Source organism: Canis lupus, chromosome 13 (assembly GCF_011100685.1).
Source record: "Canis lupus familiaris isolate Mischka breed German Shepherd chromosome 13, alternate assembly UU_Cfam_GSD_1.0, whole genome shotgun sequence".
Classification (NCBI taxonomy): domain Eukaryota; kingdom Metazoa; phylum Chordata; class Mammalia; order Carnivora; family Canidae; genus Canis; species Canis lupus.
The window spans coordinates 16,231,271-16,249,524 of NC_049234.1; the positions used below are offsets into that span (position 1 = coordinate 16,231,271).

General features: G+C 38.6%; 1 long non-coding RNA gene across 1 annotated transcript; it reads right to left on the minus strand.

Moving 5' to 3' along the window:
* Nucleotides 1-7,987: 7,987 nt before the first annotated feature.
* LOC119874483 lies at nucleotides 7,988-17,485 on the minus strand. Its single transcript, XR_005368278.1, has 3 exons — nucleotides 17,433-17,485; nucleotides 14,330-14,535; nucleotides 7,988-8,184 (listed from the first exon to the last, which is right to left on the minus strand). It is a non-coding gene; the product is annotated as an uncharacterized LOC119874483 (long non-coding RNA).
* Nucleotides 17,486-18,254: the final 769 nt, after the last annotated feature.

Genomic DNA, 18,254 nt, shown 5'->3' on the forward strand with positions numbered 1-18,254 from the left:
TATTCTATCCAAGAGTCACTATTAAGAATTCACAAATTAATAAATTAATGAGTCAAATTCTTCCAAAAGCATAGTCCTCAAAAATAAAGCAGGTTCTTTGGGAAACCACATAACTAAGAGGATGTCACTACATTATTTGATCATATATGAAATAATTTCCTCCTGGCCACAAAAAAATGTATACATACTTCCAAAGCTCTCTAAATTTCAAAATGACCTGAACACCTAATTTAGGATCCATTGGGTCCTTGCTATTTAAGTACAGTTGGCAGACCAGCACTTGATTCAGTAAATCTTATTTGGAGCCCAAGATTCCACATTTGTACAAGTTTCATGGGCTGCCAGTCTGGTCCACAAACAATACTTTGAGCAGCAAAACACTAAGCTGCAGCAATCAGAAACAGACTCCAAAACAACAGAAATGATTGAATTTGTTGTACCAAAGTCCCTGTAATTCATCAAATCTGGAAAATGTCTTAATTAACACATCGTACAATCACAATTATGTCCATAAAGTATTTCAGAACTTACATGAAACTCTGACACGAGTACATATATAAACACAAGAGGTTCCATATTGGCAGACATGTTGCTTGTAATTTAATTTATATAATAAAATTTTCACAGTTACAGAGATGAGCTGCATAGCCTTCATAAGTGGGCACACATGACAGGGGAAATATCCCCTGATTTTAATTTGGACAACTATGGGAAGGTCTTTATTTAAAGACATATTACAATCATTCTGAGAGTGGGATTCAACCTAAGCATAGTCTTAAACTATGGTTGTGGTATAGCTTCTGCTTTTTATAAACGTAATAGGGTTTGTGTTTTCCTGAGAATGGTGTGAATCCTACCCTTAGATCTGTATCTGTCAGAATATGAATTGTCAGTTGTGCAGTGTCTAAAGATTTAGGATTAAAATTGTATACATCCAGTCTAAAAGTGGCCTAGTTCCCAGCAGCTTCAACAACATAGTACTGAGAGGCCCTACCTTTGGAGTGGACTTGAACTGAAATTTAGACCTTTTCTTAAAACAAACGAAAATAGAATCTTGTTGAAGTGAAGACATACTGTAATGTGTAAAAGGATGATTTAGGAAGACGTGGAAAGCAAACTATTGGATGGCTGCAGCTCTTTACAACCAGCTCGAGAAGAAAGCCAAAAAGCTGCTTGCTATAAAAGATGCAGCAAAGTCCCTGCTCCCCAAGCTGCAGAGCACAGGCAATGCTTGCATAAACCCTCCTCCTAACCTTGGAAGATGTATGACTTTGGGATTTCAGAGGTTTCCAAAAATACATGAAATGCAGAAAATACTTCCCTCCTTTGCCAAAACACGCCAGCCCTTTATTTACATTACATTTCCCCCTTCTATATGTTGGAAATAGTAAGATCCCTCATAGCACAGATAAGATTGAACATAGGGTAAGGCAAATGGGAGGCAGCTCAGCCCATTCTGTCTTGAAATCTTCTTTCACACCTCTCTCCGAAATGTAAATATGGACTTGGTCCAGCTTTCCCAGTCCGAATGACTTTGGCTGAGGGCGGTTGGTATGGAAGTCATTTCCCTTCTAGGTGCAGTAGCTGCTTTCCACAGACTCAACAAAGACACGAAATATCATTAACATCTGATTCCGAAAAGGTTGACAACCACTTCTTTGTTTTACTCAGCAGTCTGGGGAAAGCTGCTGCGCATTACTCTATCATGAGCAAAATTATACCTATTAGGCTCTGATAGGAGTATTGGAATATTTCTCTCATTTGTGCACAGCACTGAAGCTTGAATATGCCTATTGTTTTCACAGTATCCATTACATATTTTAAATGGCATGGAATGATCATATATGTAAACATTACTTCAGCTGAGGCTGAGTGATGCTTGGCAAGGCAAGAGAGACTGTCTGATCTCCTTGGGCCTTGGTTTCAAGAAAAGGGGTGCCAAGGGACTTTGGGGGGATGGCTGATGGTTACAGAAAAGAGTGAGATGGATTGACCGATGGGTGCTGCTGCATTAAAGTCTGGATCCCTTCCTTTGATACACACAAAAAGCTGCAGGCCTCAAATAGCTCCCCCATTTTGTGGCATATTTGAGGATGAAAGGCTTGCCTGAGGGTCTGAAAGAGCAAGAGGGAAGAGTAGAAGAAAGCGGAGAAGGCTTACTAGTTGCAGCTTCAAGATTCATGAATAAGGAGGGGGAAAATGCCTCCAAATTGAAAAACACTTCTAAAATAGCCATTAATAATCACATTCTCTAAGATAAAAGCAAGAATCCTAAACTGTTTTTTTAAGCTCTGATGTTTTTCTTTCAGTCTTCAGAATAGGAAATGGAATTAGCCTAAAAACATGAAATCAACTGATTAAGAATTCCTGAAACTTCCCAGGGTCATGAGACAGACACACTGGATGGCACTATCCTCACTGTCATAAACCCTGTAAGCAGAAACATTTCTGCACACAGGACGTTGATGCTTGTAGCAACCTGTAAGCTTAATCATTTACAGAGCTGAGTGTGAGCCTTCACCCCAAAATCTAAGTCCTGGAGCCCTACACTCGAGTTGGAATGTTTATTGCTACTTTTCTGAGAAATTCTCAAAATTATCGTGGCATTTTATTCGCCAATAGTCCACATGTCGAGTGTATTTCTCTCCTTTTTTAGATTAGACTTAGATTTCCCTGATAACCAGGAACATAAACACCGGGGATAAGGAAAAAGTCATTATTTGAAGAATTTGGTCCATACAGATAGACAAAAAATTTCCTCTAGGCCAAATGTATACCAAAATGTTTATTGTGCTAAATAATTCTGCTTCCTTGATAGATAGCTCACACTCACTTTTAGTCTGAAAACCTGGCCTTAGGCAACCTTACAATAACAAACTCATGGCTGTTTACTGCTTCAGAAAGGAATAAAATTGCTCCTTACTCTACTGAAGTTATTCTATAGCAAATAAGGTCAACACACCTTATTTATATATTTTTTAGCATCCACCCTAAGTTTGTCATGCTACACTAAGAAAAAACAAAACACATAAGAGAATGGTCTTATCTCCAGCTAAATCTTGAGCTTCTTACCAGCAAAGACAAAGTCAAACTGCAGGAAAGGTTTTAAATGATGAGCAAAAATCAGATCACAACAATACGAGATTCACTGGCAAATGAGTGATATGGACAATAGACGCAGAGGCAAAAGAGAGCTCATCAAGGGGTCAGGAGAGGCTTTATCAAGGAAATAAGATTTGCCCACCAATGAAATCATTGCTACTTATCAGAATTAAAAGATTAGCACAAGGTAGTAATGTTTTCCAAAACAATACTTTAAATAGTTTTCTTTCAGTCTGGCTGGCTTCTTTCCCTGTTATGATTTTTTTTAAATATCCATTCTGCTTGTCAGTAGGCTGTCTCTTTTTAAAAACATGAGACATCTTAATGATCGATCAATCCAGTGACATTGAAAAAGATAGGCTATAGCACTAGCCATTTGGGGAAACTCAGCTGTGCTGTCTCCTGCCCATTTTGTTGAAGTGAGATGGAGACAAGCTGTCCTCACTACAACCAAATACACTCCCCCATGAGCATCCGCACCACCACACTCCAGGTTCCAGGCCCTCCGAGCTTTGTTTATCTTTACAGAACTACATGCCCACTCATCCCCCATCCACACACACACACACACACACACACACACACACACACTGCATGATCTTGCTCAAGAAATATTCTAGCTATAGCCCATAAATATAAATAGACAGGGTTTCTTAGCAGTAGAAAAGGGTTTCTATTTCTCCTCTTTTTTAGCGCAGACATTACTGACCATATGCAAGAGTCCAATGGGTAGGCACCATACTTTCCAATGAGGTTATGATTTTATTAGTCCCAAATAAAGGGCTATTGCGCAGTAATGCTACAATTAGCTCACATCACCCAAAGGACAATGGTGGCAGTGTTTCCCAGGAACTGATGAGGATTCCAGGTGTTTTGAACTGGGGTGATTTTTCTCCCAACTCTAGCGACCAGTCAAGTCGCTGTTTTAAGTCCCAAGTGCAAAAAAATTGTTTGTAATGTCCAAGGCAGGGCAGCATCTAAATTATTTGGGAAATGGTTTGCAAAGAAGAGAGCTACAATTTATTAACTCTTAACAGGTGTGAAACAGAACAGTTCAAAATCACCGATTTGTTATTCAACCCAAGGTGCCTTAAATTGGAAGAACTGTATAAAAATCTACCGCAATTCAGAGAAAATAACCCAAGGAGTTTGTAAATCTTCACTAGTTCTTAAGCAATCTACTCACATTTAGTAGCTCATAACACTGACTGATCTCTTTTCCATGAAATGAAATCTGAGCTAAATTCCATTAACACCTCTTCCCTAAGTCGACATTTCTCCTGCCCCTCGGCTCTCCCCTCTTTAGAGCTCTTTCTCAAACTCCAGGTAGGAGGAGCACAACCTGGGGAGCAAAGGTGGTACAAGATTCAACTTGGAATAGGATTCTTGCCCAACTTTGTCCCGATAAACAAGCTGCCTTCAGTCCAGTTAATTGACTTCTTTGTCACCCTGGATTAAAGGATCACTTAGATCCCTTCCCTTGCAATGCTGACATTAGGTGTCTCCATACTTCTCTGAAAAGTATTCTTTCTCCTCTCACCAACTTTTTCCTCATTCTTCTTGGACTCACCATACATTAGAATGGAGCGATCTTACATATCACCTCTTGTACCTTTGAAAGCCAGATACCTGGGCTTTCCTTGGTGTCCTGCCTTCACTGGGTGCTTAAGTCTGAAATAAAATGCACAGATTCAGAAGGTCAAGCAGTACGGAAATTCTAAACTCACCCAGCACTGGCCTACGCAATTAGTATATAAAAGAGCAATAATTAAAGATAAAGCATAGCTTGTAATGTTTTAAACTGACTAAAGAGGAAAAGCATGTGAACTTTTGAAGACAAGTTGTAACAAGGGTTAGATATATTACATTAGAATCAAGTAGAGTCTCGTGTATTTAGGAGCCAGTAGTTATACTCCAGAAAGTTAGAACCCAAGCCCTGAAATGCAGGAGAAGGGTACGTGCTTAGTTTATTTTCTCAGATTAAATATCCAGTCCTAAAGTGATGCAATCATAATTGACATTTTAATAACAATCCAAACAGAGTACCTTTTGCACGTTGGATAATATACAGTTATTTGATACCATGGGTAATAAAATTGTATTTTAAATGTCATAGATGCCAAAGAAAAAGAAAGCTTCCACTAAAAATAAACCTCAATCAGAAAAAAATAAAACAAAACAGAACACTAACTTTTCCCCCAAAAAGCCCTCATGTTTTAAACTCAATGTAGGGATAACAAGATATTTTCTTATCTATCTAATGTAGAATTCTCTATACCTGATCAAACATGGCACATGTACATATAAAAAGCTACACATAGTTACCCATCCCACAAGCTTTGGAAAAGGGAAAGACAGTGATTTCATAAAGAGAGAGAGAAGACGAGAAAAACCTAGTATCAACATCTTTTGCTTCAAAAATCTATTATGTAGTAAGCACCTTCACTCAGTGAATGTTTATAGAATTCAGATTCAAATACAAAAGCATGCAACAATTTAAACTTGCAAGATCATCACAATTGATGGAATATTCACTTGATAAAGCCCTGCAAAGCAGCAGCCTTCTTCCATTTAAAAGATGAGCAGAAGGCTCAGTTAGCCTAGCAGTTTCTCAGGCTCCCGTGATTAGTCAATGATGCAGCTACACTGTCACCTTGACCTTCTAACTCTAGTCCAATGCTCTTTGCACCACACCTTGCTGTTCCCACTCCATAAAAATGAAAAATGCATTCCAGAATTCCCAGTCTCTGCCACTGCAGCAGCTCTTAAGAAGATGTGAAAGAGCTGGGCACTTCCCTTCTATGCCATTTTACTTCTCTCATGTCCAGAGCCTGTCAAGGGTCTGCTCTGTATGAGTAATTGCTTGGTGACAATTTGGGAGATGAAAGGTGTTTCAGGAGCTCTACTCGGCAAGTTCAAGTTCCCCATGAAGCCATTTCCCAAAATGAAGGTTAAGTAATACATAGGTCTTAGTTCTTTTTGTCTAATAGGACCAAAGCAATCTTCCAGGAAAAGAGAGAGAGAGAGAGAGAGAGAGAGAGAGAGAGAGAAAGAAAAACCAAAATAAAGAATGAAAGAAAGAAAGAAGAAAAAAAATCTGAGTCCACATGAAATGTTGAACTTTGGCTCTCTTTGCCTGTTTTTATTTTCTTTCCCTCTTGTTTGTGCAACTACAATTGATGCAAAATGTAGCCACTTCCCCAAGAATCCCATAGTATCTTCAGGTATAGTCAATTCATAAAACCAACATCTAACCTTTTAACTTGTATTTTCTTTGACAATTCTTCTTCATGGATTTTATTTATTTAGTCCTTCCTCTCCATTTCTGCAATGGATTTCCCATGTTTACATAGTGGGCCTTCTGAGCAAAGAACGTGTTAAATAGCAGACAGCTTAGGAAGCTTGAGATTCTGGAGGTATTTAGAGATGCATCTTTCTAGAGATGTTTATTTACATCCCAGGGTTATAAACTTAGAGATGCCTTGCCCCTTTCATGTGGAGGAGACCGGCTTACATTCCAGGTAATAAATAATATCTCTCTCTGGAGGGAAGATGCGGAGATATGCTAGTGACCCTATAAAAGATCAGAGTGTGCTAAAATTTGGGGTCCCCTCCTGGGGAACACCCCATTACACACATAGATAACACCCAACCCTCATGGAGTCACCTCATGGGGATTAGAGCACATGGACTGATGCAAGTTGCTCCTGGAGCTGCTCTTCTTGCTGCGGGTAATACAGCATCTGTCTCTAACCCCAAGTCTTAGGTTTCTGTCAGTATTTTTATGTTCAACTGTGGCAGACTAACTTGTTAGTTAGGATGAAGTTCAGACCCTTCCCAGTTTTTTACCAAACACCCACTGCCAATGCCTTAGCTTAGCTCAAAACTACCTGCTTGCCTGGTTTGTTTCTGTCTCCTTAGTGGTCTTCCTACTTCATTCTCCTTCCCTTGCTGAATATATCCTCTTTTCAGTCATCAGAGTGATCACCTAAAATTCAGCTGTAATGTTCGCCCTTCCCTGCTTAAAACATTTTGGAGGCCACTGATTTGGGGGAAAGAAATTAAACTTCTTAGCCCGGCCCTGCACAATCTGAGCCCAAACCGACCAGTCTCCAAACCCTGAGTGCACTCTGACGTTTGCACCAGTGCTATCCCACGCTCCTTTCTTCCTCTCTGCCTGGAATGCCCTCTATCACCTGCTTCCACAACCCATCACCACTTCTGCATGATGAACACCACTCATTATTTCAATACCCAACTCAAATACTACCTCCTCTGGGAAGCCTTCCTAAACTCCCGAGGACATTAGCTTCTCTCTGTTCTCAGCTTGTCTAGGACACTGCACTTATGGTTCATGTGATACACTGATTAATATTCTCTGTTCACAGGTTTGTCCAATCCACTCAATTGTGAGCTGTCTTGGTGAAACATTGTATTTTCCCCCTCGCCCTGTAATACAGAATGTACATTCACTTAACATTTGTTGAACAAATGAATGAGCAGAAGAAACACTGAAATGTTTTCAAAGACCTTGGTTCTCATCCTTTTTTCATCTACATGAGCCCTCCACCCAATCTTGTGATGATTTCCGATGAAGCCACACATGTTGTCTTCGCAGACTCTGTCGACACATGGAGAAGAATGACAAGCAAAGCTATTGTGCTCTTCATTACAAAGTGCATTTCACATTACATACTTTTGCCACCACTTCAACCACAGGCATCCCTCTATCCCCAAACTGAAAGTGGCCTCGGAGATTTGGAAAAGAGCAAACTGAGTAAGTTAACTTAGATAACTGAGTCATGTTTGAAATAGTTAAGGCTTTTGTTTATTAACATTTTATTTATAAAGCCTTAATGGCTCCCTCTTCCACTCAGTCAAGGAAATGAATCCATTTCATCCAGAAATTCAATCAGTTCATCTACCCTTCAAATCTAAAGTGCCAGTGAGTTTGATTAACCTGATTCCCAAGCTGGAAGATCAGCCTGTTTGGCTTTGTTGCTGGCTGCCCCAGGAAGAATAATTTCACTGGAAAAAGGATGAGCAAGGCCACCAATCATGAAGGCAAAAACAGAGCAAAGGCTGAAAAAATAGGAGAAGGAGAATATCAGGTAACATTTTCATTGGGACTGAAACTTTAATTGGGAGGATAAGTGTTCATTACAGACTTTGTCCCTGGAATACTTTGGCTAAGAGATTCCAATGAGTGTTAAAATCATTACCGAATGGCCTCAATCTAAACAAACACCCACCTTTTCCATTTCACACTGAGATGAAATTACTTTGCTGTGTACTACTGAAAAAAACCTGGGGTTGTCAGTTTCTCCTTTCCCAGAGGGATTGTGAAAGCTTTTTCTCCATATCCCTCTGCTTTTCAAATTTAGATGTTAGTCTTCTGAAAAAGTTTTCTATCAAGCACTTAGACTAGTGCCTGACTTAAGTGACACCAGCATTTCTGCCCAATGCGAAGCTGATTTTCCATATGAGCACACACAGGGCCGTACCATCTGAGCAGAGGAAGCTCTGACAACCATCTAACTTAGGGGAAACACGAGCCCAGGGCTTTTTATAAACAAGAGTCATTGTGGAGCAGAAGCCAGTTTAGCTGGAGGGAAAAAAGCAGCAAGAATTGACAAAAAGGATGATAACCCAAAATTCAAGAAAGGAGTGGTTTCACTGGGAAAAATGTCCATCCTGTATTTTCAATTACTCTAGTTGTCTGGCTCATTCCTAATTGACAGATCAGGAAATGCAAAGGCTTTCTCCAGTCAGTCAGGTTCATTAGCATGCAGGAACCTGAGGCTTTGTGCCTTGAGCAACTTTTTATTATAAAGAAGATAAAAATGATGTATTGTATATTATATTCCATCAGCAGAGATCATGAAGATCATAATACATGAAATACAGCCTTGCCTTGCCCCACCTATCAATAGATAGATTATACGGTGCAGTTCCAGGGCTTCAACTTGTCTTCCTTTTGATTTTTTTTTTTTCAAGAAATGCACATAATGAAATCTGTAAAAAGCAAATCACTCAAAAGAGTGATTGGAAACAAATTAAAATGAGTAGTGTTTAAATAATTAACACCTGCCAAATGAGGAAAAGGGGCCTTATTGCTGATATTAAATCACATCCTTTAACGTCTGAAACAGATGACAGTAAGTAATTCCAAATAGTCAAGACAGGAAGCTAATTTTTAGTTCTTGGAAAGTTGAATGAGTTTCAATAAAGTTGACCAAAAAAGAAAAAAAAAAAAAAGAAGCTTCATTTTGATTTAGTTAGTTCTGCACAAAATTTGGACCTGCATTAAAACTTTTCTTTGGTTTAATATTATAAATGAACAGCTTTAAGTCATGGTTTAAAATATATTCATTATTCAGTAAGCTAATGATGTATGTTCCACCTGGTTGCCGTGGAATCTTGTAAGTAAAAATTGAGGGTAGTGTCTTGTTACTGAGAAAAAATATTAGTCTTGCCAAGTTTCCAGTCAATAAATATAACTCACAATAGTGCTGCCAGATAGGCAAATAAGGATGCCCCATGCCTGCCCACCCACCAGCAGTAGAAAACCCAAAAGAGGAGTATTATCCTAGTCTGGACCAAACTGAAAATTTAACAAGCACTGAGCAAATAATCCTTAGCTCTCTTAATGCATGAAGAAGAAAATGGCATAATACAGCTGCGTTTAAAGAGTAACTAATGAAAACTCCAGCAGCTCTGTGCATTCCTATCTCATATGGGGTTTTATGTCCAGTCATTGAACTAGACTTGAATGACAGTCTTCATGGCCAAAGGCTCCCTTCCATCTCGGGCCCTTGGACTGCAAGAGTCAGGAACCACAGTGAGGTCCTCATCTCAGAATCCACCACTTTGCCCAACACAGCATTCAAACTAGGCAACAGTATGATTGTCTGTGGTCATGTTTCATTTCTCATTTTGTTTTGTGGAGGGTGGCAGTTGAGGAAAATAAGAGATGATGATGACACTAGCTCCCCTTCACATTGATGTTATTAAACACTATTCATTTTAATTGGAGTTAGTGTTGAAACCACCCTCCTATAAATTAACGAGGTTCTCTGACAACTCAGATGCTTCATATTAAAACACTTTTGGAAAATAACTATTTTGGACCTTAAATGGTCACTTCAGATATCTTGGCTATTGAACAGGGTTTTCCCCAAAAAAACTGTACAGGGACATTATCTCCAACAAGAACTACCTGTTTGTAAAATACTAGAGCCTTATTAGAATCAGGACAATGACAACCTTTATTATATGAGTAGCAGTGAACTTGTTTTGCTGCACTTCTTTCAAACACAGCTTCATTATTAGAACATCTTTTGCAAAAAGTTATCGTCTGATCTAATTGAATGTTCCCCAGAAAATGAGTTGGTACTGGCTATCATATGATCAGAAATCATTTACTCTGGGGGAAAAAATGATGTGAGCTCCATCCTGTTTATTTTTTATTTCTTCTGTTGTAAAACCAAGACTCTTCAAATAATTACATTTTAACCATTTAGAGATTGTATTCCTGTAAGGTAGGCCATAGAGCTCAAGGAATTGCTTCCAGTGGAAGGCTCCTCATTAACCACAGCATCTGAAGAGTTTATCCCCCCAAAGTACCCAAGCATGCCTTTTTTCCCCTATGAGGACAGGTTCACCAACACTATATAAATTGCTAGTACCACCTACTGGCAAAAAAACAGAACCAACCTAATAACTCCTACTCAAGCGTAGACAAGAAATGATATGCAAAGACAAGCCATCTTGATGTTTGATGGAATCCAAGCCAATCTAATCCCACAAAAATAGGTTTTTAAAATATAATTGTATCTTCATAAAAATATTTAAATCTGTCATATGTGAGGATCCATTACTATTCCCATAACACAGAGAAAAAGTGATGTACACTACCTGTTAAAATATTAAGTCAGAAAGGACTTTCATTCTAGCCTTCATTTTCATTTATCTTTAATAAATGTATTATTATTCATTATACACTATAAACCAGTGCCCATGTTGAACCTGAAATTTTGCTTTGGGACTTGTGAATATGTCAAAAAGCATGAGGTACCTGAAGTTATAAAATGTGGGGTTTTTCTTTCCATTTTCACCACAAAATGCACAAATTACATAATGTCTGCAATGACTTAGTTTTCTCATGTGTAAAGTGGGTATAATTACGTCTTCATAATCCACATAAAAGTTATAAGGTTACAATCACAAACTTGGAAATGGAAAAATAAATTTAAGAAAGAAGGATGAGGGAGAGAGGATGAAAGGGAGAGAAAGGGAAAGGGAGGGGAGGAAGAGGAAAGAAAGCAAAGAGAAAGGAGAGGAGGAGAGGAAGACAGGGTTGGGGAGGAGAATTGGCAGGGAGGGTGGAGAGAGGAGAGGAAAGGGGGAGACCTTCCCATCCATCCAAAGCGTTACATTGCATTTGAACAGTATGCTTCAGCAAATTAGAAATGATGGCAATTTTGATTAACTGAAACCAATTAAAACTAGCATGAGGGTTATTGTCTATTCACATAATTTCAGTTTCTAACATAGTGCTGTAATTTACAAGTTTCATGTTTGTGATTCCAAGGATGACAAGCTCTAGAGTGGACAGTATGAGATGAGATGGCATCCCACTTAATTTATCATATTGCTGACTAATTATTCCATGAGAATTAGTCTTGCCAGCCTGCTCTTTTAGAGGGCAGAGAATTGGCATTGTTACAGCCTTCTGTTTAGCCTCAAGAAAGTCTAAGACAAGTTCAGTCACAGAGAGCAGACCCGCTATTTTTTCTTGATTAATAGCTTCAGATGAGTTGCTTCTTCCACACTGCTTTTCTTATGTTCAACACTCATGATTCCATCTTTGCTCCCTCATTCCATTCCAGGTTAACTCACATTGTAGCACGGTAGATAAAGCTTTGGAATTACATAAATTGGATTCAAGTCTCAGTTTTGCCACCTGCTAGCTGTGTGACTTACAATTCCTTCATCCCTTCATTGAACAAATATATATTGTGTACATATTATGAACACACAATGCTCCAGGAAAAGTCTGTGAAAGTGAGATAAAATTGCTGTCCCTGTGGAACTTACATACTGGTATGTTCCAATCAACACCAAAACCAGAAATGAGTGTTCAAAGAATGAAATCTGGGTAATTCACTTAGCTTGGTGCTTAAAACACAGCAAATGGTCAATCAATGGCAGTTTAAAAATTATGTCACCAAGGATGACAGCTCAAACGGGGAAGCTCTGTCTCTTCCCTCGTCCCTCTCGGAATAGCATCAAGGGATATATAGCCATGACTTTCATTTGAAGTGACTGACTCAATCATAGGATCTAAAAGAACAATTGCCACCTGGGGTAGAATTTGGGGTACACCTTCAACTCATCAAGCAGAAACCACCGGCCTTAAGCATCAAGCATACATGCACACAGGTTTCCTCAGGAAACTACCCTGTGGAGAGATGTAGTGAGAGGGCGTACAGCATAGAGGAACCAGCCAAGTATTGGAACCAGCCAATTCAGGCTTCATTATTAGCTTTATGACTTGAGCTAAATTTCATATTTTCTTTGAAATCTGGACTATGAACAGACCAATTGCATACCATTTTCTATTTTCTCTGCCTAAAATGCTCTCCTTGAATATTGGCTTGTCTTTCTCCTACACCGTTGAAATGTCTGCTCATCTTGGAGAACTTCCCTGATCAACTAACTAAAATAGCAGTCCCTCATGTCCCAGTCATCCTCTCTCTCTTCATCAGCTCTTCTTTATCTTCACAGCACGTCATGCCACATGGCATTACAGGCTTGATTATTTGTTTACAGCTCGCCTATCCACTCTAGAATATTAGCAAAGATTTTTGTCTTTCTGATCATTACTGAAACCCTGGTACCTACAACAGATCTTGATCCAAAGTGCTGCTCTGTAAATAATTGTTTCAAAAGTAAATAAATATATTTAAAATTGCCTCCAATTTCACTGGGGTCACATATCTAGTGAATTCCACTCTCTGGATGTTTTATTGGTTAGAAGAGTTTCTTGACCCCAAATTACATATCTTGGTCTGAATTCCAGCTTGTTTGCCCAACATTTCAAATGGCAGGCAATAAAATAAAATTTTAAAAATGTGTCAAATATTGCTCCTGGATTTTTAAATTGAGGTTCTTTTATTGGGGGACCTATAACCCCTAACACCTTAAGTGAGGAACACTAAAAATGGCAAGGAAAACTGTTTTACCATCTTTCCTTTGTTTTCCACACCAGTATTTCTCAAACTTTGGCCTGCTTCAGAACCACCTGGAAGGCTCATGAAAATGCAGATGGTTGGGCCCCAACCCCAGAGCATCCAGGTTCAATAGTCTAGGGTGAAGTTCATTATTTTGCATTTCTAACAAGTTCCCACGTGAAGTTGAAGCTGATGGTCAGAAACTCCTTTTTGAGAATCGCAGCTGATTTTACAATGCAAAAACAAAACAAACAAAAAAACCTCTGCTATAGCCCTTTACACTTTCATCCTAACTTTGCCTTAGTTGACCCTATAAGAAAAGTAATGATTACATTTACTTACTACCCGATTTAACAAACTTGAAAGTTATGTTCTGGGAGTGTGGGCAAGTTTTGTGTTTTAGTTCCATAATGAAATCTAGGCTTCAGCATCATTAACCAATCTGCTTCATAATGAAAATTAATTATTATGGTCATTAGACTAAATGGCTTCTGTCATCTGCAAAGACATAATTGGTACAGAAAATTGTTTCACAAGTATGAAATAATCAATCAGCAAAGGCTGGCTATACCCATGCTTTTTTTCCTCTCCTAGTTTCTAATGGACCAGCCCAGAAGTCACTTAAGAACAAGAAGGGAGTGCAGAGATGGCATGGGTTACTCCAACAAGGAGTGGGAGATGTGTGGCCTATGCATTCTAAATTATACAACATCATCTTTAAAGTGCACTTCTCACAATCCCAGGGGTAAGGCAAACCTTAGGGAGACTGAGATAGGGCTGGAGAAAAGCACTTTCTCCCTAAAGCACATTCTACAAAAATGGCACCCTTTAAACAAATTTAAAGTAATATAAGAACAGGACAGTAGGAAAGATGGTGGTAAAAAGTCTGTGAAGGAAGCAATGGGAAATATGCAGAAGTGAAATATGAGACATGAAACCATGAGATGCTTTGAGGACAAAGTCACAGGAGAACATCTATTTTATGCACTCACCAGTGTAGGTCCCACCTCCTCCACACATGCTAAGTTTGTTTCATCAGAAGACTGCACCTCTGAGGGGAGGTGGTCATCAATCCAGGAGAATTGCCAGAGGTAACTTGCTTGGCAATCAATGTCCTTCAAAGGTTCAAAACTGCTTTTTCCTTTTTATTGGGTTTTGAAACTTCACATACTTGAAATTAAGCTGTTTCCTTATCTGTCTGAATACACAAATTTACAAAGTTGTTTAACAAATATTTATTTAACAACTACTTCTTCAGGGTGTAAGATTTAAAAAGCACTTATTGGTAACTGGGATGAGAAAAGGGCCAAGGTTATAAAAGAAATAGAAACCTTGTTCTCTACCCTTAAGGGTTCAAAATCTGGTTGGAGAGACAAAAATAAACAAAAGTAATTACATCAGAACAATACAAATTAACACATCTCCCAGTAAAAATATAAAAGCAATTTAATTAGAGAGGAAAATTTTCCTTATGGATTAGCAAGAGGCGATATCAAATGCAGACTCAGATGCATCTGTGGTATAGATAAATATTCCTATGAATGAGAGGCTGATTTTGACCCCAATATATGCACAAAACAAATGAATGTTGACATGTGCAAAGACGACTGGGATCATTTAAGCTGATAAATAAATTACTAAATTAAGCAGCCTCAATCAAGCATTGTTTGTAGGGCTACCATACTACCAAAATTTATCATGTTTGCTTTGAAAAAAAAGTTCCTCATGCAAAAATGCGGCTAATTGTACATTGTTCTAAATAATATCAGATGTAGAAGGTAGCAATTTAGGGAAGATTGCTCCTAAGATAACAATATTGAACAAACATATAATAATAATGGCCTATCATGAATTCAAAAACAGGGTCAGCTATTCTACGTATGCTTCTCTCCTCCACCCCCCCCCCTTCATTCCTCCCCACCAAGGGAGGGTGTAAGGAACCAGCACAAACTGAGCCCATGCACTTTCCATTTTGAGCCTACTTCTTCCCCTGATTGCAGTGTAAGCATTTGACTGCTTTTATTGCCTCATCAGTACCAACCAGAAAAGGACCTGAACACAGAGAGCCCTGTGAACACGCAAAGTCTAACAGTCTTCATTAAAATGAAGAAACTGACGCATCCATCTATCTCAGTGGGAGTTAGTTGCTTACATATATCTGAAGGATTTGGCTGAGTACAACATTTTTTTCCAATCCCCATTGTTCATAACAAGTCTTTTATCATCTTGAAGTCTGAATTAACATTTCTGTCTCTACCAGCTTAGTTGTTTTTCCATTTGGCAAACTCTAGGTTTTTCCTGTTGTCTTCCCTTTGGGGCATGAATTAGCATAGTTGTGCAATGTTTATTGTTTGTTATTCCTTTATTTTTTGATGTCATCCTTGAAGATGTCAAATTCTCTTCCCTGAGTTGTACTGGAAAAGCCAAAGATTTCCATGAAGGGGGGTTCGGGAAGATGAAATAGTTGATAGGAGCCTGGGGCTTTACTAGTGAAGCTGTTTTGTTTTAAGCATATTCAGCAAGCTGTTCTCTTAAGGGCTATTTCAGTAGATTTTTCCACACACCCTATCCCACCACACACACACACACACACACACACACACACAACATTGTTCCAACTGTAGAGTCAGGACAGCAGTTACAGATAAGAGAGTTCCACTTTATGGAGACAGTGAGCAATATAACTAGAAGTTCCTTCCTTGGAGTAAAACTGTCTTCCTGGTTTTATACCCCAGCACTGTTCCTTACCAGCTGTGACCTTGGACCTCTTATTCAACCACTCAGAGCTTGAGTTTTCGACTTTATGAAATAAGAGAAAAATTACCACCCAGGAATATTTTGAGCAATAAATAGTATATATAAAATGTTTAGCAGAATACCTGCTAAGCATATCACTAAGATAGAAAAATATCAATATTCTAGCTTTTTAATGATTATGATAAGAATTTAGGAATCCGTATCAATTTTTGATTATCAAGGGGTAAATTATTCTGTCTGTAGATTATTCAGTAGCCAGATTCCTTTTCCCCACAACCCTCATTTCTCTATTCATACAAGCCATCTAATTTCTTATTCTGACAACCTCCCCTAGACTGTCAAAGGGACAGGAAGTAAAATCATTTCTAGTACTATTTCATAGCTCTAATACAGGTGCATTGGGAAAGCATTTGAATTAAAAAATGGGACATTAGCTATTAAAGATTCAATTATCTCTATTCTTCCTTCCCCCACTTGAGGAAAGTCAGCAGTAAGGGAAAAAAAGGTATTGCATTAAAGTGCTTTAGGAATGTCTTGGGGAAAATAAATATGCAATCTAAATGCAAGGTATCATTATATTATTATCACACTGCATTCATTTAATAAGAGATTAAAGTGTTCCGGTTCACAGCAACTAAACTTGCTTCAAACTTTCCCACGGTCTCTTTCATATTCTTCATATGTAGGAGGTTTCCATTTAGGACAATTGCTGCAATATGTTGATTTTAAACTAAGCCCCTTTTGGAGATTGGAAGTACCTTTAATCCAATCATAAAATTAACTGTTCACTTGTTTTCTCAGATTCATTTCTTCCCAAGCTAAAACAACCTCACCCTATCATATTAGGCCAACAACAAAGAGGATATAACTGCAGGCCCTTATTCCACTATATTCTAGGTTACATTTCCTGACTCTTCCTTCTAGAACTCCAAAAGGAAAGAGAGTTTGGGCAATCTCAGGGATGTTGAAAGTTCTGAAAAATCTGTATGGCAGTGTCTGTGTTATGGGTTGGCTTCTCTAAAAACAGACACTTAAGATGTTTAGGTTGTAAGATTTTTATCAGAGATCACACTTGGGCAGAGGGGGTGGGGTGGGGGGTCGGGACACTAGAAAGGAAATTAAAATAGAACAGCACCAACAACAAAAAGGCATGTGAAAATGAGGCAACTGTGGGAGAAACATGAAAGTAGAACAGAGAAAAGAAGCTATAGAAGGGAAAATAAATGCTATAAAGACTTATTCCCAAACAACTGATTGAATGTTGGAAAACTAATGTGGAAGAAAGCCAGAGGAAGGCATGACCTAATCTAACCATATGTAAAATGACTAGAGGGGCACCTGGGTGGCTCAGTAGGAAAAGTGTCCGACTCTTGGTTTAGGCTCAGGTCGTGATCTCAGAGGCATAGGATCAAGCCCCAGGTGGAGCTCCACACTCAGCACATGGGGTCTGCTTGAAGATTCTGTCCCTCTCTCTCTCCCCTCATGCACGTGTACTCTCTCTCTCTCTCTAAAAATAAATAAATATAAAATATTTTATAAGTAAATAAACAAAATGGCCAGAGACCAGGGTAAATGAAGGAACAAATAAGTTAATCAGTTAATTTATGTTAAATAGAAAGTTAGGGGATCCCTGGGTGGCGCAGTGGTTTGGCGCCTGCCTTTGGCCCAGGGCGCGATCCTGGAGACCTGGGATCGAATCCCACGTCGGGCTCCCGGAGCATGGAGCCTGCTTCTCCCTCTGCCTGTGTCTCTGCCTCTCTCTCTCTCTCTGTGACTATCATAAATAAATAAATAAATAAATAAATAAATAAATAAATAAGAAAGTTAAATGACCAGAAAGCATGAATAAGTCCTTTACAAATTTTGACATAACCCCTTATTTTAGTTTCTACTAAGTACAGCAGGCATGGAAAATAAATAAAAATTACTATATAAAATTTAACATAAACCTACTCACAGTTCAATTTCATATTTCATGATACAGAATCATAAGGTATAATATAAGATTTTATTGGACAGAAGCAACAACAGAAGATGGCTCCAGCCCTGTACATGCTGACAGTCTTATTTTTAACAAAATGAAAATCACACAACCCATTAAGAAGAAAATGAAATAGGTTCTGACTCCTTGCTGATATAGACATATACAAAACTGACAAG